Genomic DNA, 22,224 nt, shown 5'->3' with positions numbered 1-22,224 from the left:
GAGGTACAGTTTTATTTCATTGACATCAAAGGAGTTCTACAAGCAGATTGAGGAGAGCAGATGCCCTAGTTAATAGCGAAGTGAGACTTAATAGAACGTGCAACTTACACAGGAGGAGGATCGCAGCATACAATGCAGAATACATTGTTAGAATCTTTATCTGGAATTATATCTAGTTTGGAAATATTTTATTTTATTTATCTTCATTTTACTGCAGAGGCTAACTTTAAGTTATTACTGTATTTCAGTGGTGCACTGACAGGAACCGACACAATATTTTAGGACAAACAGGTGTTTACAGGTATATTGCGTTTTTAATTGACGACAGTTGGAGAATGTATATTCATACTTGCAGGGATTGGCTGAAAGAAAAGGGAGCACATCGTTAATGCGGTTTATTTTGCTGTATGACTGTTACCCATTTGTTTTGTTTAAGTCTCTAAGAACTCGCTTGTCTGCCAAGATAAACAGCCATTCTGAGAGGCAGAGCTGTTGCATCCTGTTTTACAGGACATACCCCAGACCCAGCGCTAGACATAAGCAGACTAATTACCTAAGTAATTGCTTAGGGCCCCAAGCAGTTCCAGGGCCCCTCCTACTGGCTTTTTATTCTAAGAACTTGCCAGTTTTAGTGTGTGTGTGTGTGTGTGAGATACTCCTGCTTAGGGCCCGCAATGGCTAGCACTGGCCCTAAGGCACACACTGTGCTCTCCCATGGAGACTTCACTTTTGTTCCTTTGTGTTGTTGTTTACTGTAATCTACCATGAAAGTCATTCAGGCTGCAAATTTCTATTTGCTCTTTGCAGCACTGCTATAGCCCCTTTCATCAGCAGATCTCAAAGTGCTTTACAATGCACTGCAGATCTCAGACTAAAGCAATCCTAGTTTGTAACTTTTTTTCTTTCAAATACATTCTCATTTGGATGAAATTTGCCCCCGTGTGGAGAGCCAGCACAAAGGCCAATGCACCATTTAAGGGATTCACTGGAATTTTTGTGTTGCACAAGCTTTTTGCTGGTCCCCTGTACAGGGGTGAATTTTACCCTTATTAAACATGTTTTCTTACTTCAGTTTTTCTCCCCCAATTCAAGTGTCACAGAAACTTAACTATCCACAGCATTGTGGGCCAAATCCTGAGTCCCTTATTCCATTCATACTCCTGCCTTAGTTCAGCAAAACCAACATAAACCAAGGGAGTGAAAGCTGTGGACCAAATTATACCCTTGAGACAGGCATGCTGTGTACTCGCCCTGGGCATGACTTTCCTTCCCTGTGCAGATGGGAGATTCAGCTGACTTTGCAGCACCCCCTTTCTGAACACTGTGGAGTCCTGGTCACAGACCCAGGGGCCCATGCCAAGGGAGGGCAGGACTCATAAGTGTCATGCACTGGGAACGACATTCATGCATTTGGTGGTCCTCTCAGGCATTTCCACATACCTGAAGAAAGCACATGCATCCAGCAGGGCTATGAAGAGAATGGAGTTGTTCCTCTGTTGCTCCTTCCCCCACCCATCAGCAACTGCAATGGGGCCAGGCCCTGCAAGGGAGGGTCTCAATACTGTCGCCCCCTGCAGGTACATTGGCCGTGTGACGGGAATGTGGGAGGAAGCAGTGCCTACAGAAATGACTGATTGCCTGGCATGGGGGTGAGAGGAGGAAGGGAGACGGCTGCCGGGCAGGTGGGGGCAGGTAGGGGGACACAAGAATTGAAAGGAGCAGGCTGGGTACAGGGATGTGGGCAGAATGGTGGATAACGGGAAACAGGCAGAATGTGTTTTGACCAACAACCCTCCCCCCCACCAGGGCCCTGACTTTTCTTCCTTTCCTCTTCCCCTAAGCTGCCTTAGACTCTTACAAGTGCTGACGGTTCTGTGTTGCTAAGGGATTCCTAAGCATGAACCTGCTCCTCTCCCAATGAAATCAGTGTAGGTTTTGCCATTAATTTGAATAAGAGCACGGTCAGGCCACAAGATGCTTTTGGTTTAGCTCTGTGGCAATCCTTTTGTCATAAATATAAAAGGAAGGGTAACCACCTTTCTGTGTACAGTGCTATAAAATCCCTCCTGGCCAGAGGCAAAATCCTTTCACCTGTAAAGGGTTAAGAAGCTAAGGTAACCGTGCTGGCACCTGACCCAAAATGACCAATGAGGGGACAAGATACTTTTAAATCTGGAGCAGGGAAAAAAGGCTTTTGTCTGTCTGGGTGATACCTTTGCCGGGAACAGATCAAGGATGCAAGCCCTTCAACTTCTGTAAAGTTAGTAAGTAATCTAGCTAGAAAATGCGTTAGGTTTTCTTTGTTTTGGCTTGTAAATTCACTGTGCTGGAGGAAATGTGTATTCCTGTTTTTGTGTCTTTCTGTAACTTAAGATTTTGCCTAGAGGGATTCTCTATGTTTTGAATCTGACTGCCTGTAAGATTATCTTCCATTGTGATCTTACAGAGTTGTTCTCTTATCTTTTTTTGTTCTTCTAATAAAGTTCTGATTTTTAAGAATCTGATTGGTTTTTTTGGGTCTTAAAAATCCAAGGGGTTTATGCTCATCGTTTATTCTCAAGCCTCCCCAGGAAAGGGGGTGTAAGGGCTTGGGGGCATATTCTGGGGAAATCGGAACTCCAAGTGGTCCTTTCCCTGTTTGTCTAAATCACTGGGTAGTGGCAGCATACTGTTCAAGGACAAGGCAAAGTTTGTGCCTGGGGGAAAGTTTTTAACCTAAGCTGGTAAAAATAAGTTTACGGGGGTCTTTCATGCGGGTCCCCACATCTGTACCCCAGAGTTCAGAGTGGGGAAAGAATTTTGACACCTTTACATTCCCCAAGGCATAATTCATTCTTGAGTGTAACATTAGAAAAAATGACTGCATAGAAGGAATCTGCACGACGCTTATTGCAATACCATTGCTTAGGTGCACTGCATACTAATGACATGAACTGTGGGTCTGTGACACTGAGGAACTGGATGGGCGGGAGAATAACTTCATTCATATTACATAGCAGCGGCTTTAGAGTGACAACAACACTACAGAAAAGGTAAGAATCCGGTAGATAAAAGAAGACTAGCCGTCTGCCAGAACTGGAACACCCGCCGTAATGCCCTGAACCAGAGAATGTGGTGTCTATATGTATCATTGCTCATTACAAACAGAGGCGTCAAGCCCCCATGCTCTACTTGGACTGGATAAGGGAATTCAGCATTTCATGGGACACACCAAAAATATGTAGGTGGTACAATAATACATTAACTTACTGCACAGTCCATTGTCACAAGCATCAGGACAGTCGCCACATGGGTCTCCTATTTTGTAAGGTGTTGTAGTTGACCCTACTACTTTTCCCCTAAAATTTTAAAATGGCATAAAACGTCTGACAAACCTCACTTTTTAATCATACTTCAAAGTGCAATCCAGAGTACATTCAAAAGAGGCTGGTTCTGCAGCCATTAGTCAAGTTATGTGAGTACAATGGTGCACGTACATTTGCATCACCTGCCTGATGCACACAAATCAGTTATATGTATGTAGGCATAACTAGTTAGCGTTTTGTGTGAGCATACTGCATTGGCATGTACAAATGTATTCCTGCAATTGCAAGCATCTAACTTAAAATCTGGGCTGTAGTGTTTTGACTAGAGGTGGTCAGATTTTCTGATGGTACAGTTTTCTGTTGGAAAATGCTGTTTCACTGACATTTAAACATTGTGGAAACATATCAAGTTTAACAAAATTTTCAATGGGAAATCATTGAACTGAATCATAGAATCATAGAATCTCAGGGTTGCAAGGGACCTCAGGAGGTCATGTAGTCCAACCCACTGCTCAAAGCAGGATCAATCCCCAACTAAATCATCTCAGCCAGGGCTTTGTCAAGCCTGACATTAAAAACTTCAAAGGAAGGAGATTCCACCACCTCCCTAGGTAACGCATCCCAGTGTTTCACCACCCTCCTAGTGAAAAAGTTTTTCCTAATGTCCAACCTAAACCTCCCCCACTGCAACTTGAGACCATTACTCCTTGTTCTGTCATCTGCTACCACTGAGAACAGTCTAGATCCATCCTCTTTGGAACCCCCTTTCAGGTAGTTGAAAGCAGCTATCAAATCCCCCCTCATTCTTCTCTTCCGCAGACTAAACAATCCCAGTCCCCTCAGCCTCTCCTCATAAATCATGTGTTCCAGTCCCCTAATCATTTTTGTTGCCCTCCATTCAGTGATGAGCTGCCAAAATCTTAACAACGGGTTCCCTCCTCACCCCACGAGGGGGTCGTTGCCCACTCCTGCCCCATCCAACCCCCCTGTGTTCCTTGATGCCCCCCCCCCGGACCTCTGCCCCATCCATCCCCCCTCCCTTGTCCCGTGACTGCCCCCATAACAGGGCAGGAGGGTCTCATGGGCCCTCCTGGGTGCCCATAGTGGGCCCATAGTGGTTGCCCACTCCACCCCTAAGAGCCAGAGGCACCTGCCAGGGGGCGAGGTGGGGAGTCCCGGTGGTACTTACCTGGGGCAGCTCCTAGGAAGCATCCGGCAGGTCCCTCTGGCTCCTACGGGCAGGGGAGCGTAGCTGGGGGGGAGCAGGGGCTGCTCTCCCCACTGATTACATCAAAAGTGGCGCCTTAGGCGCCGACTCCCTGGGTGCTCTGGGGCTGGAGCACCCACGGGGAAAATTTGGTGGGTGCAGAGCACCCACCGGCAGCTCCCCACCCCGCGCCTGGCCCCAGCTCACCTCCGCTCCGCCTCCGCCCCTGAATGCACTGCCCCGCTCTGCTTCTCGGCCCCCCCGCCGGCTTCCCGCGAATCAGCTGTTCAGCAGGAAGCCTGGAAGGGCTGAGAAGCAGGCCATGGCTTCCCGCTCAGGCTGAGGGTGGCGGAAGTGAGCTGGGATGGGGAGCGCTTCCCTTGTGCCCCCCCCCCCCAGAGGGTTACCTGCTGCAGCGCAGGCGGCCCTCCTCGCTCCCCCCGGCCCACACGCCCTAGCTCACCTCCACTCTGCCTCCCTGGGCCTGAGCGGGAAGCCGCGGCCTGCTTCTCAGCCTGCCCCGGCTTCCTGCTTCCCGCGGGAACAGCTGATTCTCGGGAAGCCGGGGGGGGGGGGGGGGGCAGAGAAGCAGAGCAGGGCAGTGCGTTCAGGGGAGGAGGTGGAGGCGGAGCGGAGGTGAGCTGGGGCCGGGGTTGGGGCAGGGAGCTGCCGGTGGGTGCTCTGCACCCACCAAATTTTCCCCTTGGGTGCTCCAGGGCTGGAGCACCCATGGAGCCGACGCTTAAGGTGCCACTTTTGGCCGGTTAAATTTAGAAGCCCTTTCAGAAGCGGTTGTCCCTCGCGGAACAACCAGTTCTAAAAGGGCTTCTAAATTTAACAACCGGTTCTAGTGAACCGGTGCAAACTGGCTCCAGCTCACCACTGCCTCCACTGGACGCTTTCCAATTTTTCCACATCCTTCTGGTAGTGTGGGGCCCAAAACTGGACACAGTACTCCAGATGTGGCCTCACCAATGTCGAATAGAGGGGAAAGATCACGTCCCTCGATCTGCTGGCAATGCCCCTACATATACATTCCAAAATGCCATTGGCCTTCTTGGCAACAAGAGCACACTGTTGACTCATATCCAGCTTCTCGTCCACTGTCACCCCTAGGTCATTTTCTGCAGAACTGCTGCTGAGCCATTCAGTCCCTAGTCTGTAGTGGTGTATGGGATTCTTCTGTCCTAAGTGCAGGACTCTGCACTTGTCCTTGCTGAACCTCATCAGATTTCTTTTGGCCCAATCCTCTAATTAGTCTAGGTCCCTCTGTATCCTATCCCTACCCTCCAGCGTATCTACCTCTCCTCCCAATTTAGTGTCATCTGCAAACTTGCTGAGGGTGCAGTCCATGCCATCCTCCAGATCGTTAATGAAGATATTGACAAAACTGGCCCCAGGCCAGGACCGACCCTTGGGGCACTCCGCTTGATACCAGCTGCCAACTAGTCATGGAGCCATTGATAACTACCCGTTGAGCCCGACAATCTAGCCAGCTTTCTATCCACCTTATAGTCCATCATCCAGCCCATACTTCTTTAACTTGCTGGCAAGAATACTGTGGGAGACCGTGTCAAAAGCTTTGCTAAAGTCAAGGAATAACACGTCCGCTGCTTTCCCCTCATCCACAGAGCCAGTTATCTCATCATAGAAGGCAATTAGATTAGTCAGGCATGACTTGCCCTTGGTGAATCCATGCTGACTGTTCCGGATCACTTTCCTCTCCTCTATGTGCTTCAGAATTGATTCCTTGAGGACCTGCTCCATAATTTTTCCAGGGACTGAGGTGAGGCTGACTGGCCTGTAGTTCTCTGGATCCTCCATCTTCCCTTTTTTAAAGATGGGCACTACATTAGCCTTTTTCCAGTCGTCCGGGACCTCCCCCGATCACCATGAGTTTTCAAAGATAATGGCCAATGGCTCTGCAATCACATCCACCAACTCCTTTAGCACTCTCAGATGAAGCGCATCCGGCTTCATGGACTTGTGCTCATCCAGCTTTTCTAAATAGTCCCAAACCACTTCTTTCTCACTTCTTTCTCCACTGAGGGCTGGTCACCTCCTCTCCATGCTGTGCTGCCCAATGCAGTAGTCTGGGAGCTGACCCTGTTCGTAAAGACAGAGGCAAAAAAAGCATTGAGTACATTAGCTTTTTCCACATCCTCTGTCACTAGGTTGCCTCCCTCATTCAGTAAGGGGCCCACACTTTCCTTGGCTTTCTTCTTGTTGCTAACATACCTGAAGAAACCCTTCTTGTTGCTCTTAACATCCCTTGCTAGCTGCAACTCCAAGTGTGATTTGGCCTTCCTGATTTCACTCCTGCATGCCTGAGCAATATTTTATAGTCCTCCCTGGTCATTTGTCCAATCTTCCACTTCTTGTAAGCTTCTTTTTTGTGTTTAAGATCAGCAAGATTTCACTGTTAAGCCAAGCTGGTTGCCTGCCATATTTACTATTCTTTCTACACATCGGGATGGTTTGTTCCTGTAACTTCAATAAGGATTCTTTGAAATACAGCCAGCTCTCCTGGACTCCTTTCCCCCTCATGTTATTCTCCCAGGGGATCCTGCCCATCAGTTCCCTGAGGGAGTCAAAGTCTGCTTTTCTGAAGTCCAGGGTCTGTATTGTGCTGCTCTCCTTTCTTCCTTGTGTCAGGATTCTGAACTCGACCATCTCATAGTCACTGCCTCCCAGGTTCCCATCCACTTTTGCGTCCCCTACTAATTCTTCCTGGTTTGTGAGCAGCAAGAAGAGCTCTGCCCCTAGTTGGTTCCTCCAGCACTTGCACCAGGAAACTGTCCCCTACATTTTCCAAAAACTTCCTGGATTGTCTGTGTACCTCTGTATTGCTTTCCCAGCAGATATTAGGGTGATTGAAGTCTCCCATGAGAACCTGGGCCTGCAATCTGGTAACTTCCATTAGTTGCTGGAAGAAAGCCTCATCCACCTCATCCCCCTGGTCCGGTGGTCTATAGCAGACTCCCACCATGACATCACCCTTGTTGCTCACACTTCTAAACTTAATCCAGAGACTCTCAGGTTTTTCTGCAGTTTCATACCAGAGCTCTGAGCAGTCATACTGCTCTCTTACATACAGTATAACTCCCCCACCTTTTCTGCCCTGCCTGTCCTTCCTGAACAATTTATATCCATCCATGACAGTACTCCAGTCGTGTGAGTTATCCCACCAAGTCTCTGTTATTCCAATCATATCATAATTCCTTGACTGTGCCAGGACTTCCAGTTCTCCCTGCTTGTTTCCCAGGCTTCTTGCATTTGTGTATAGGCACTTGAGATAACTCGCTGATCGTCCCTCTTTCTCAGTATGAGGCAGGAGCCCTCCCCTCTCATGTTCTCCTGCTCGTACTTCGTCCTGGTATCCCACTTCCCCACTTACCTTAGGGCTTTGGTCTCCTTACCTCGGTGAACCTAGTTTAAAGCCCTCCTCACTAGGTTAGCCAGCCTGCTTGCAAAGATGCTCTTCCCTCTCTTTGTTAGGTGGAGCCCGTCTCTGCCTAGCACTCCTCCTTTTTGGAACACCATCCCATGGTCAAAGAATCCAAAGCATTCTCTCTGACACCACCTGCGTAGCCATTCGTTGACTTCCACGATTTGATGGTCTCTACCCAGGCCTTTTGCTTCCACGCGGAGGATGGACAAAAACACCACTTGCGCCTCAAAGTCCTTTATTCTTCTTCCCAAAGCCACGTAGTCTGCAGTGATCCGCTCAAGGTCATTCTTGGCAGTATCATTGGTGCCCACGTGGAGAAGCAGGAAGGGGTAGCGATCCGAGGGCTTGATGAGTCTCGGCAGTCTCTCCATCACATCATGAATCCTAGCTCCTGGCAAGCAGCAGACTTCTCGGTTTTCCCGGTCGGGGCAGCAGATAGATGACTCAGTCCCCCTGAGGAGAGTCCCCAACCACCACCACCCGCCTCCTTCTCTTGGGAGTGGTGGTCGTAGAACCCCCATCCCTAGGATAGTGCATCTCATGCCTTCCAATTGGTGGAGTCTCCTTCTGTTCCCTTCCCTCAGATGTATCATCTAGTCCCTTTCTGCATTAGTACCTGTGAAGAGAACATGAAAACAGTTGCTTACCTGTATCTGCATTGCTGGTACATGGATGCTCCCCTTTCTTCTTCTGGAGGTCACATGCTGCCAAATTTCTTCACCATTCTTCTGTCCCCGCTGCGCAGCCTGCTCTGAATCTTCAGAATGTTGTGTCCATAGAAGCATACCCTGACGTCTGTCCAGGAAATCTTCAGTTTCTCTTATGCAACACAGGGTTGATACTTGTTTCTCCAGACCTTGAACCTTCTCTTCCAATATGGAGACCAGCTTGCACTTTGTACAGACAAAGTCGCTTCTGTCCTGTGGAAGAAAGACAAACATGGCACATCTTGTGCAGGTCACAACAGCTGAACGCTCACCATCCATATTACCTTCCTTTTACGAGCTTCCTCAGGAGTTGTAGTGACTACTCAGAGAAGCCTGCAAGACTTTGTAAGCCTCAGTGGGCTCTCCCCTGGCAAACTCCCTCTGTTAGCCTCTCTGCTGTTCGCTGCTCAGCTGGTTCACGGCTGACTGGCTTTTTATAACAGTCAGGCCCACTCAAGGCTCACCTGGAATAAAGCACTCCCAATTCACACTATCAAACACATGGTCAAACTGTCCCCGCAACAGACACTCAGATACTCACCAACACAGCCCTCACTAATGCAGCACTTAGCATACCTCCTCTCAGACAGATCCTCTCCCTCTGTTAGCCTCTCTGCTGTTCGCCACCATTACAATAAGGTGAAAGATTTCATTTTGACTTTATCATTTCAAATAATATAATATAATTAATATAATATATTCCATGAATGTCACTGTGTGTCACTCTGAAACCTAAGGTGTCTGGTGAGTCAGTGTGAAGTGATAGAAACAGCTAGAAGCGTGATTAAGGGCTCATTTGTTCACAGTATCGCCAGGCTGAGACATCACTGAGTTTCACAGTCGGTTGCAGTTTTTAAGTTCTCAGTCATTTTAAGTTGAAGTGTACCTATGGCATGTATCTATGTCATGCTCAGAGTCCTAGACCATTGTGATATCAGAGGCAACTCAACCAATCACCACTCTTTACTCCACAGAGAATTTGCATGGTTATATGAGGAAGACTCCACAGATGGTGGATTACTTGGCCCAGCTGCCAGACCTGTGTGCTCAGCTGACACCCACTGAAATCAACACAAATCTTCCAGCACAACCCGTCTTCTCACACAAATCAACACAACCACCCACACAAGTACACAACCAGTGGACACAATAACCCCTCACTGCAACACACACACCTCACTTGCCACCCACACAAATCCCCAAAACATTTCCAGCACAACACAACCCTCACACAAATCAACACATCTGCTTACACAACACTAACAGCACACACACTAATCCCACCTACCACCTTGAAGTTTAGAATATCTGTGGAGTCAGTGTGAAGTGATGGAAACCACGGCAAGCATGGCCGAGAGTTATTTTTATTTAAAATATCACCAGCAGTTCAATCATCGCTGAGATTCACAGTCTGTTACCATCCAATTTTTAAGTTCTCCACAATTTTCAGCTTTTAACATACATGACTTTACAAATTAGAGCTGTGTGCCAGCACAAGCTTTCAACTGCTTATATTATACAATATATATCAAAATGAGAAGGATGAAATTAAACATTTCAACCTTATGAACATGAAATCTTTGAGAATATTTTGTTCCACAGAAAAATCTGAGATTTTGACTTTTTGTCCCAATTCAGGCTAAAATTCAAAATCTCTGAATTTTCCACACAACAGAAATTCTCTTTTTTGGCCAGCTCCAGTTCTGACATCTTTACCGGGTACATTTTATCCCAGAGTCAGATCCTTATGAATTATTATTCCATGTACAACAACCACTTTACAGACATAAAATGAGACAGGTATATTCCCCTAAAAAATTTGCAATTGCAACCCTTGTGTTGGATTCAGTTGAAGGATCAGGGCCTTACCTGAGAACACAGACAGTGGAAGAGGGGGGAGGATACAATATAGAGTAGAAACAAAGTGAATAAAGTGAATTTTTGTATGAGACCCGTTTCATTATTTTATTCCTTTCCATTGTCTCTAGCCAGGTGTCCTTGATTTGCCCATTCCCTTTCAAACATTCCCATCTTCCTCAATTCGTGTCTCTCTCGCCAATTTGTTCTCTCTCTACATCATAGATAAGGCCCTACCAAATTCATGGCCATGAAAAACGCATCACGGAGCTGTGAAATCTGGTCTTTTTTGTGCTTTTACCCTATATTATACAGATTTCACAGTGGAGACCAGCATTTCTCAAATTGGGGGTCCTGACCCAAAAGCGACTTGCAGGGGGGTCACAAGGCTATTTTGTGGGGGTCGTGGTATTGTCACCCTCACTTCTGCGCTGCCTTCAGAGTTGGGCAGCTGGAGAGCGGCGGCTGGTGGCCGGGCACCCCCTGTGAAGGCAGCACCCCACCAGAAGCACACCATCCCACCCTTACTTCTGCGCTACTGCCTTCTGAGCTGGGCGGTCAGAGAGGGGTGGGTGCTGCCTGACGGCCCAGTTCTACAGGCAGCAGCGAGAAGTAAGAAGGATTGTATGGTATTGCCACCCTTACTTCTGTGCTGATGCTGGCGGTGGCTCTGCCTTCAGAGCTGGGCTCCTGGCTAGCAGCCTCTTCTCTCCAGCTGCCCAGCTCTAAAGGCAGAGCCACCGCCAGCATCAGCACAGAAGTAAGGGTAGCAGTACCACGACCCCCCTACAATCACCTTGCAATCCACCGCACGGCTGCCTTTTGGGTCAGGACCCCTAAAATTACAACACTGTGAAATTTCAGATTTTAACAGCTGAAATCATGAATTTTACAATTTTTAAAATCCTATGACCATGCAATTGACCAAAATGGACTGTGAGTTTGGTAGGGCCATAATACTATACATTGGGCTCAGTCTGAGAGGGTTACACACCATGGGGGTCTTAATTTAGTGATGCGGAAAAGTTATGGAACTCAAAGATAATCTTCATGGTATTGTGATGGGGGTTTTCATAGTGAAGGATTTAATTTTGGTATAAGTATCCCTGTTTACAGGTGTTGAACCTGAGGCAGAGAGAGGTGAAACACTTTGCCTTCAATCACATGGTGAATCCATGGCAGAGTTCGTCATCTAGCAATTCCTTGCTTTTACTACTAGACAGCACCACTGTGATGTAGCTGAGTGTAATTCTCAGACAGCAGGAAATAGGGCAGAATTTTTTAAAATATGTAGATTTCATAGGTCAATTCCTTAGCTGCTATAAATCGAAGTAGCACCCTGGGCTTCACCGGTGCTCTCCTGATATACATCAGCTGAGAATCTGCCCCATGATGTCCCTGTTTTGTCAATATACTATCATCCTGATGCAGTGAGGGCTTCTAAATGTAAGTATGTTGGACTAGTGTGTCAGTGATTTCCCTAGAAAGAGGGTCATTAATGCAAACAGAAGCACATTTCAAATTAGCTTCATTCAGTATTTAAAGAAGCTGTGTTCTCTGCTGTTTAGAGCAGAGGACTGGGGGCTAGACATATACTGGATGTTCATATCTGGGTTAAGTCTTTTGTTACAAAGACATCACAAATCTCCTTGTGTCTGTAACGTAAGCAGGACCGCACTGCAACCCAGATGCTGACTCTAAGGCCTGGTCTACACTAGGGGGGTGGGGATCGATCTAAGATACGTAACTTCAACTCCGAGAATAGCGTAGCTGAAGTTGATGTATCTTAGATCGACTTAAAATCACTTACTTCATGTCCTCGCGGCGTGGAATCAACGGCCGCTGCTCCCCCGTCGACTCTGCTTCCGCCGATCGCACTGGTGGAGTTCCAGAGTCGATGGCAGAGCGATCAGGGATCGATTTATCGTGTCTACACAAGACGCCATAAATCGATCCCCGATAGATCGATCACTACCCACCAATCCGGTGGGTACTGCAGACGTGGCCTAAGTGAAGATCCTCAGACAACACTAGAGGTGAGATTCTAGGAAAGATAGTGTTGCTACTGGCTCCCGCTCCTTCACAGCTCACATCTACAGCAGCATTCTACCCCCCCATATAAATTCTGATATCTCCAGAAGTCCAAGAGGATGGTTCATTTTGAAAGGGGAAGCACTGGACAAAATCTTCAGTTGATATGACTGATGAGACACTTCCCTGAATCTTTGTCTGTCAAATAAGGACCAGTTGGGACTCATTGTCCTTGCATGGGCCTTATCTGCTAGAAAAGGACTATGAAGGGGTACCTTCTTGCTTAAATATAATAGGCTGATTACCATTCAAGGAGTGATGTTAGATAATCCCTGGTGGAAAAATTAATGTACCTCATGTCAAGGCTGCATCTGTTTCCTTCTTAAATTATGAATTTAGCGATGATCCCAATTAAACACATTTTCCAGATCACCTCAGTATGGCATCTAAAGTTGTGTCATCCATTTTGTGCAAGCAAACTTTCAAGCATCTAATTTTGATCAAGAAAATTAGTTTTATGCCCCCCAAACCTGGATTTGCATTAGAAAATCAGGTAGTTAGATATGCAACTATGCCATGTTCTCATGTGAATGCTTGCATGCATAAGACTTCTGGCATAAGTTTAGAGAACTTTTTTGCAAATATGGCATGTTGTGTTATAGACACTATCCATACCTGAGTATAGTGTCCAATCACTGCATTTGATGGTGTTGGTCCAACACCGAATGTGAAGTAATCTGTCTCATCAGACTAGCCTTGGAGTGCAGATGACCATGATTTGGGAACACTTGGATAATAGAGATTTTCACCACAGGTGATATCTAAATAATGGAAAGACAGTTCACCAATTATATAATGAAGAGTTGCTGGGAATATTGTAAAACCTTCATAATTGAGGAGAAAAACCAACCTAGAAGAAAGAATGACTGCTTTGAAATTGCATCAGCCCCCCAAAATGCCCTCATGAACAAACTTGCACATCTAATGTAAGTGCACACTAAACTCCTTGGGTCTCATCCTCATTTGCCCCTTTACACTGTGAGAGTGGCATAAAACAGGCCTTAGTGTAAATGCGAATCACACCCTTTAAGTTTAGATGTGAACCTGGTTAAAATATTGTTAAAGTTTTCAGCATGAACCAGTTTAAACAATGATATTTTCCCAACTCCTCACAGCTGATTGAGGCTTCCCAAGTCTGCAAGGCCCAGCTCCACTCTGGCCAACCTCCTGCTCTTTGCAAGAGGGATCTATCCGTATACCTATATGGCATCATCACCATAATATCTGATTCCCACCTTTCCCAGTTGTGGAGAGCTCTTGCTGGTAGCCATAATCGACTTCTCTCCTGTATATGAACTGGCTATTTCAGTGGGACACAGATTCACTTTCCTAGTGTAGATTATAATAGAATTGTTATCATTCTATACCACTATAGTGTCCCCAGTTCTGGGAACTAGCTTATGCCTTTGTCCCTTGTGTGCTATTGGGCAAGTGTTCCCTTTACTCTCTCTTTCCTCACTCACATTTGAGGCAACGTCATGTAGTCCAGACTGCTTAATGATATATTGCTTGCCAAAAGTCATATTTTACTTACTTACAACTTTTCTTCTGGATTCAGGACTATGGGAATAAACACTGCCCAACTTTTAGCATTCTTTGCAGCTTCAGCATTCCATACCTTAATGAAATGGGAGATACTGGGCATTCTTAAGCAATTCAAAGAGAAAAACACTCAGCAAATGTGAATTTGATTTGCCTGCTTTGGTTCGCTTTCCTGAAGTTAGAAACCCAGACTGAGATGTTCAAAGCCGACAAATGGGAATCGTGTGTGTCTAAATCGCCTGATCAACCCTAAATCTACAGATAGGCATATACATAAAGATGGTTTGATTTTTCAGCGGTGATGAGAGCATGCAGTTCCTTTTGATTCCAGTGGGATTTGTGCAGTTCTTAGAATTTCTGAAAATGGGGCCACTCATCTAGGCTTGTCAATATAATTGGTGGCCAGGATGGCTTGGAGGGATACTGATGTGACTCTTTGTTGATCGATGCTAAATAGGTAGTTGGTCTCAACTCAGTTCCTATTGGATAAGTGTCCACTCCACAAAGAGCACCACTAATGTTGGCACAAATTTTCACCATTATCACTATGATTGGGAACACAACTAAATAAACTAAATGAATTTGCATGAAGACAGAGCTTCTCACCCCTCAGGGTGTTTCTCCAGGATGGAGCCATAATGACTAACAGAATAGGTACATTGCTTAAGCGATGCACTTTTTTCGTGGCCAGAGTACTTCAGTTTCCATTGCAATGCTCTCATTGTTTTAGTCTTCACAAGTTAAGGGTGCAATTGAACCGATCCAGCGTCCCGGACATTATACTTGCATAGAATACAGAGAATCATGGAATGTGCAACAAGCTGAATAAGTAAGATGCTTCTGTATAGAACCAAATGGAAGTCCATTTTCATACCACTGCGTCTTGTTCAATGGCCATCAATAATTCTAGCATTCACTTTTCACAGCTCCTCCCGCATCTACTCTTTTCTTATTGTCCTCTCCTTCCAATCCCTTGGAAACCTATGTGGTCTCCTCACCTTGATACATTGGAGAATGTTTTCAACTACTTGGTTAAAAGTCCAAAATTCCATTCCATGGGAAATTCCAAAATTTTGAAAAAAATTGTTTTGAAGTGAGAAGTAGTAATTTCAAAATTTCCCATGGGAGGGAATTAAAGGAGACTTATTTAGAAATAATTGGAAAATTTCAAAATTAACTTCCACCTCAGAGACCAATCTCCAAAATGGGCTGAGCCAAGGCTCCCAGCACTTCTAGGCACCTGCTCCCCATCAGTAGGGTGACAAGATGTCCCATTTTTAAAGGGACAGTCCCGTTTTTGGTGACTTTTCCTATATAGGCACCTATTACTCTTCCACCCCCGTCCCGTTTTTTTCACAGTTGCAATCTGGTCACCCTACCCGTCAGCATCAGGACTGACAGGAAGCTGGAAGCTTAGAAGGTCTATGAGTTACACCTAAGCTGGGAACCTGGGAACTGGGGCTCACAGGTCTTCCAGGCTACCAGATCCATGGCAGGGAGCCCTGAGGGCTCCCAGGATTTCCAGGCTTCTTGCTGCAGTGTTGGAACTTAGATCCTGAGAGTACCTACTGGAGTCAGGGCTCCCAGCTCTGTATAAGGGAGCCTAGAATTCCTGGGTCCCCAATCCTGAGGCAATCTGTGTAGTGAACTACCCCAGAGCTGTAGACCCTAAAAGCCCTGGAGTACCTGGTGATACTCCATCAAAAAATTAATCAAACTCGACACATTTCCACGAAATGTTTTGCTTTGGATGAGTCAGCATTCTATAAGAGAAAAACGTTCTGTCACAAAATTTCCAGCCAGCTCAACTATTTGTACTATGGCAGCAAAGAGCTGCTTTTCAATCGCTGATACACGGGTTCTCATTATGAGTGTGGTAGCTCCCAACTGGGTCACAAGCAGGAGTACGGAAATCACAACCAAATATATTGAATGGTTAATGGAGGTCCCAGCTAGAGTCTAGCAAACCAGGAGTGAGTTCTTGGTGGGTCCCATTATGGAGATTGTCAGGGTTCCTTTCCCACTCTGAACTCTGGGGTACAGATGTGGGGACCCGCATGCAAGACCGCCTAAGCTTATTTTTACCAGCTTAGGTTAAAAACTTTCCCAAAGCACAAATTCCACCTTGTCCTTGAACAGTATGCTGCCACAACCAAGTGATTTAGACAAAGAATCAGGGAAAGGACCACTTGGAGTTCCTGTTCCCCCAGAATATCCCCCCAAGCCCTTACACCCCCTTTCCTGGGGAGGCTTGAGAATAATATCCTAACCAATTGGTTACAAAGTGAACACAGAGCCAAATCCCTGGATCTTTGGACACGGAAAAAAAAATCTATCAGTTCTTAAAAGAAGAATTTTATTTTTTAAAAAAAAGAAAAGGTAAAAATCCCCTCTGTAAAATCAGGTTGGAAGATAACTTTACAGGGTAACAAAAGATGCACAAAACATAGAGGAATCCCCTCTAGCCTTAGTTTCAAAGGTACAATAAAACAGGGATAAACCTTCCTCCAGCAAAGGGAAAATTCACAAGTTGAGAAAACAAAGATAAACTAATACGCCTTGCCTGGCTGTACTTACAATTTCTGTAATATGAGAGACTGATTCAGAATAGTTTGGAGAACAAGGATTGATGTCCAGTCCCTCTTAGTCCCAAGAGTGAACGAACACAGAAACAAAGAACCCAAAACAAGGCCCCCCCCTCCAGATTTGAAAGTATCTTTTGTCCCCATTGGTTCCTTTGGTCAGGTGCCAACCAGGTTATTTGAGCTTCTTAACCCCTTACAGGTAAGGAGGAATTTTAGGCTACCCTTATGGTTATGACAGAGATGCTTGAAAACCATCGCCCGCTGGGCCCCGGGGACAGCAATGCGGCCAGCATCTCCATGCGCTGAGTCCGAGCCGCACCCCTACTGCTCAATCGTAACACTAAGAAGTTCTTTATAAAATCTTACCATCTTCAGCATGTTGCTAGCTGTTGGACTTACCAGTCTCCTGAGCTCATTGTGCTTGTCAGTGATCTCTATTTGAACTTCTGGCAAGTCAGTAGTCAAAGTAGCATATACTGGAGCTGGATCCTAAAATGAAATAACGTGCCATGTACTTGTTCATAACATATTCTGTGTGTCAGTGTCTGAAATGGTCCCAATTCATGCAGATTTTACAAGTGTGATTTGTAAGGTTCCCTTTCAGAAAAAAAACTGGCCCACAATTTAAGGTTTTGTAAATATAAGCTTTTGTAAAAACAAAAATATAAGATCAACTGAAAGATTTCTAGGAAGAAATGCGAAGAAAATAGTTTGCATGGGAATATTTATTTGTATTAGAAAAAGGGTGAACAGAAATACTGCAGCATTAATTACAGCATTAGCCTCTGAAAATGAATTAAAAAATGACTACAAATAAAACTGACGAGTTTAGTGTAATTTTACTGAGGCCCCAGTGCTCGGCCTGCAGGCAGCCTCTGACTTCAATCTGGCACCTATGTGGATCCGGTTTCAGGATCGGGCGCTGAATTAAATACTAAGGGAGGGAGGGATAGCTCAGTGGTTTGATCACTGGCCTGCTAAACCCAGGGTTGTGAGTTCAATTCTTGAGGGGGCTATTTAGGGATCTGGGGCAAAAATTGGGGTTTGGTCCTGCTTTGAGCAGGGGGTTGGACTAGATGACCTCCTGAGGTCCCTTTCAACCCTGATATTCTATGATTCTAAGACGATGGCTACACTACAGAGCTGGGCTGCTGTAGACCTGCCAGTGCAGAAGCTGTAAGCTGACGGGAGAGAACTCTCCCTGTGACTTAATTACTCCAAACCCCATGAGTGGTGGTAGCTGTGTCAGCGGGAGAATCTGTCCCACCGAAATACTGCTGTCCATTGTCCGCTGTCCACTGTCAATACCATGTCCATACCGCTGTCCACACTGGTGCTTGGCTTATTCACACCCCTGAGCAATATAACTTATACTGACCTAAACTGTAGTCTGTCAATAGCCTAAGTAAAACAAATAGCACTCAGGGATAGGAGTTAAATTTTACACAAAAATCTTTCAGGTTTAACAATTGAAGAATTCTATATTAATGCCACATGCAAAGAAACTTGTTATCTAAGACATCTAGGGTTTTTGACCTGACGATTTGTAATGCAATATTGTTACTGAAATTCAGTAGGAGTTGGGGACATAACTCCTTTAAAACTCCCAGCCATAAGATTTAGGGCTTGTCTACAATGGCCTGCTAAATTGGCGTCACTGTGATCAATGCAGCAACATTGATTTTGCGGGTCTGGTGAAGACGCAATAAGTCGATGGCAGAGCACTCTCCTGTCGACTTGGGTACTCCACCACCCTGAGAGGCAGAAGCTAAGTTGGCAGGAGAGTGTCTCCCATCAACATAGCGTGGTGTAGACACCTCAGTAGGTCGATGTAAGCTATGTCGCTCAGGGGGGTGGTTTTTTCACCCCCCTGAGTGAAAAACTTACATTGACTTAAGCAGCAGTGTAGACCAGACCTTGGTGCATAGAAATGTAGAGCTGGAAGGGACCTTCAAGTCACGTAGTCTAGCCCTTGTACTGAGGTGGGAACAAGTGACAGGTATTTGTCCAACTTGCTCTTAAAAATCTCCAATGATGGGGATTACACAATCTCCCTTGGACGGCTATTCTACTACTTAACTATTCTTAGTCAGAAGTTTTTCCAAATAGCTAACCTATATCTCCCTTAATTGCTGCAGATTAAGCCAATTACTTCTTGTCCTGCATTCAGTGGACATGGTGAACTATTGCTCACAATTTTCTTTATAATAACCCTTAACATGTCTGAAGACTGATATCAGGTCCCCCGCCCTCAGTCTTCTCTCAAGCCTAAATATGCCTCATAGGTTAGGTATTCAATGTCTTTTATCATTTTTGTTGCTCTCCTCTGGACTCAGTTAAAACACTCATTCTATATGATTGATTTTTTGCAAAATCATGAGCACAATTTAGTAATCCTAAACCTATTTTTGCTATCGTGCCTCAAGAAGTATGGGCTGATCTGTTTGGTTAAATACAATGTAGGTTTCCCAGAAGATACAAAGGAATATGTAGCTGTCATTCTGGCTTTGAAATACCTTTGACATTCAGGCAAACATTTAGATTTAAGAAAGTCCTGAAAACAAAACAAAAAAAAGTAATAATAGAAACATTTTCATGATTACAAATACATAAATTAGAACACAACTATTAAATGGCAACAATTTATGGTTTGGTTTTTAAACATTCCCTTTACAATGGACCCATGATTTGCAGAAAATACAGTTACTTACAGTTTTGTTTTGGATGCTTTTTTTAAATCTATTTTTTTTTTGCTTAAACTTCACCCCCCACCCCATGATAAAAGCTAAAAATAGGAGGGCAGGATCTATGCTTGAGTTATATCCATAATAGAGAGAATAATTGTGCCTCAGGAGCAGTGAATGCCATGAAATGGTTATTTCGTTGGGCCTGTTGCAAAGTCCAATGAAGTCAGTGGAGACCCCCTTTGACTCAACTGAGCTTTAGATGACGCCCTATATATTTATGTATCCAAAATATTTCTCCTTCACTCTTATCACCACTAAACGCATTATTTAGGGGACAATGAACTGTGGATTCAATTCCTTAGTATACCACAGACTTTCTGTGTGATCTTGGGTAAGTCACATAGCCTCTCTGTTCTCCATCAACCAAATGGTGATAATAACACTTTCCTAACTCAGCGGTGTGCTGGGAATTACTATGTTAAGGATTGTGAAGTGCTCAGACAGTATGGTGATAGTAGAATATAAGTTCCTTGTCCAGTCGGTCAAATGGATGCTTAGGAAGAAGTATTTTAGGACAAAGGTAGAAATTCCTGAAACCAGCTGCTGTAAGAATGAGAACAGCAAGAAATTTGTGCTTAGTACAAACTTAGAACAGAGATTCTTCCAATATCAGCAGGAAAGAACGGAGGGGTTATAATTAATGGTGCTGGTGGGCAAGTATCAGTTTTATCCATGGGCTTCTAAGCAAGAACCAAAGCATTTGGAGAGACATAAAGTTTAAGGCTCATACCTGTCCAACAGACTGCTGTAGCCCAGTGGCCAGACACACAAGTGCAGTTAGCAGAATCATCTCTGAAAAAGTAAAGAACAATTGATAATCTCCTTGGCTATTATTAAGTTTTATTGTCATGGGGATCCTATCCCAAAGACCTCTCACAAGATACAAATAGTTTATGGGGCACAGGTCACATCTTTATGAAACAAGGATGAAGGAGGGGAATGAACATAATAACCATTTTGATGTCGGGGTCTGAGTAACAGACCTCTACCCATCCAAAGATACTGTCTGGCCTTCTCAAGCCTCTCCACACATGGCTCAAAACACTCAACCATCCTGTTCTGAGACTTAAATCACCATTTTAGATGGAATTGTTATTTGATAAATACTTTCATAGTTTATTGTTTCTAAAGTTTGATTAGACTCTGGGGACCAAATTCTGTTCTAATGTAAATGGTGGCTGCTCTATGGACTGCCCATTTGCTGTAGCACAGAATTTGACCCTGTGTCTTGTGACAAAGTTCCTCCTCTACCTTGGTGGGTCTTGCTCTTATTGGTGGATTTGCTTGCCTTGGAGCTTCACGGCAGCCCCCAGTTTGGCCATTTTCGTGAACCCACAGTCTAGGTCAACTCCTCCTGTGTCTGACCAGGAGTTGGAAGGTTTGGGGGGAACCCGGGCCCGCCCTCTACTCCGGGTTCCAGCCCAGGGACCTGTGGAATGCAGCTGTCTAGAGTGCTTCCTGGAACAGCTGTGCGACAGCTACAACTCCCTGGGCTACTTCCCCCTGGCCTCCTCCCAACACCTTCTTTATCCTCACCATAGGACCTTCCTCCTGGTGTCTGATAATGCTTGTACTCCTCAGTCCTCCGACAGTATGTGTTCTCACTCTCAGCTCCTAGCGTCTCTTGCTCCCAGCTCCTTACACGCGCACCACAAACTGAAGTGAGCTCCTTTTTAAACCCAGGTGCCCTGATTAGCCTGCATTAATTGATTCTAGCAGCTTCTTGATTGGCTGCAGGTGTTCTAATCAACCTGTCTGTCTTAATTGTCTCCAGAAGGTTCCTGATTGTTCTGAAACCTTCCCTGTTACCTTACCCAGAGAAAAGGGACCTACTTAGCCTGGGGCTAATATATCTGCCTTCTATTACTCTCCTATAGCCATCCGGCCCGACCCTGTCACAGTCTGTACATCAATAAATGTGTACTGTTAGCATCTATATAATTAAGGGAATCACTGGGAGAGTCCATTACGTGAAGAGTTGTAAGTTTGTTGATGATAATTCAACGATAGCCATCTTGTATCCTTTTAGATCCATTATTTAAAAACACAAAAATTCCTTAATGTTCATGAACATGAATTCTGCAATCACATGATATATGCCTATTTCAAATCTGTCAGTCCACATATTTTCTGGCCTGGTATTTACAAAGAGTGCATTCTTGGGTTTCTCACTCAACCAAAGCTGTGTACCAGACACTCCCCGACTTACGCAATCATTCTGTTCTGGAACACCTTGCATAACTCGAATTTTGCGTAAGTCGGAAATGTATACCCGACCATTATGCCAAAAAAAAACCCAACCCCCCCACAAAACCTCCTATTTCTAGCTTACAGAACTTTTTCCGTAAGTGCGGATTTGCATAAGTCGGGTCTTGCGTAAGCTGAGGAGCGTCTGTATATACAAAACTGCATTCAGATTCATGAGATTTATAAAAAGAAAAGGAGGACTTGTGGCACCTTAGAGACTAACCAATTTATTTGAGCATGAGCTTTCGTGAGCTACAGATTTCCATTATTGAAAAATTATTGAAAAATGGGGCATTTTTCATGATTTTTGTTAAAAATTCCGATCAACCCTATTTCTAATATTCATTCACTGAATGGAGTGACTAAAATCAGTACTATTTTGGTGAAAAACAATTCAAGCAATGACATTTCAGTGACAGCTTAGGTATATAATGAAAGAGTCAGTGTAACTTTCTGTAATACACAGCCAAAACATTTTGCCATCA

At 45.0% G+C, this 22,224-nt stretch overlaps 1 pseudogene; it reads right to left on the bottom strand.

The window, feature by feature from the left end:
• Positions 1-234: 234 nt before the first annotated feature.
• LOC102931762 lies at positions 235-18,030 on the bottom strand (annotated as a pseudogene).
• Positions 18,031-22,224: the final 4,194 nt, after the last annotated feature.

The sequence above is a fragment of the Chelonia mydas genome, chromosome 3 (assembly GCF_015237465.2).
Source record: "Chelonia mydas isolate rCheMyd1 chromosome 3, rCheMyd1.pri.v2, whole genome shotgun sequence".
NCBI lineage: Eukaryota > Metazoa > Chordata > Testudines > Cheloniidae > Chelonia > Chelonia mydas.
Note: the sequence above shows the minus strand (reverse complement) of the source record. Positions and strands in the feature narration are given on the sequence as shown.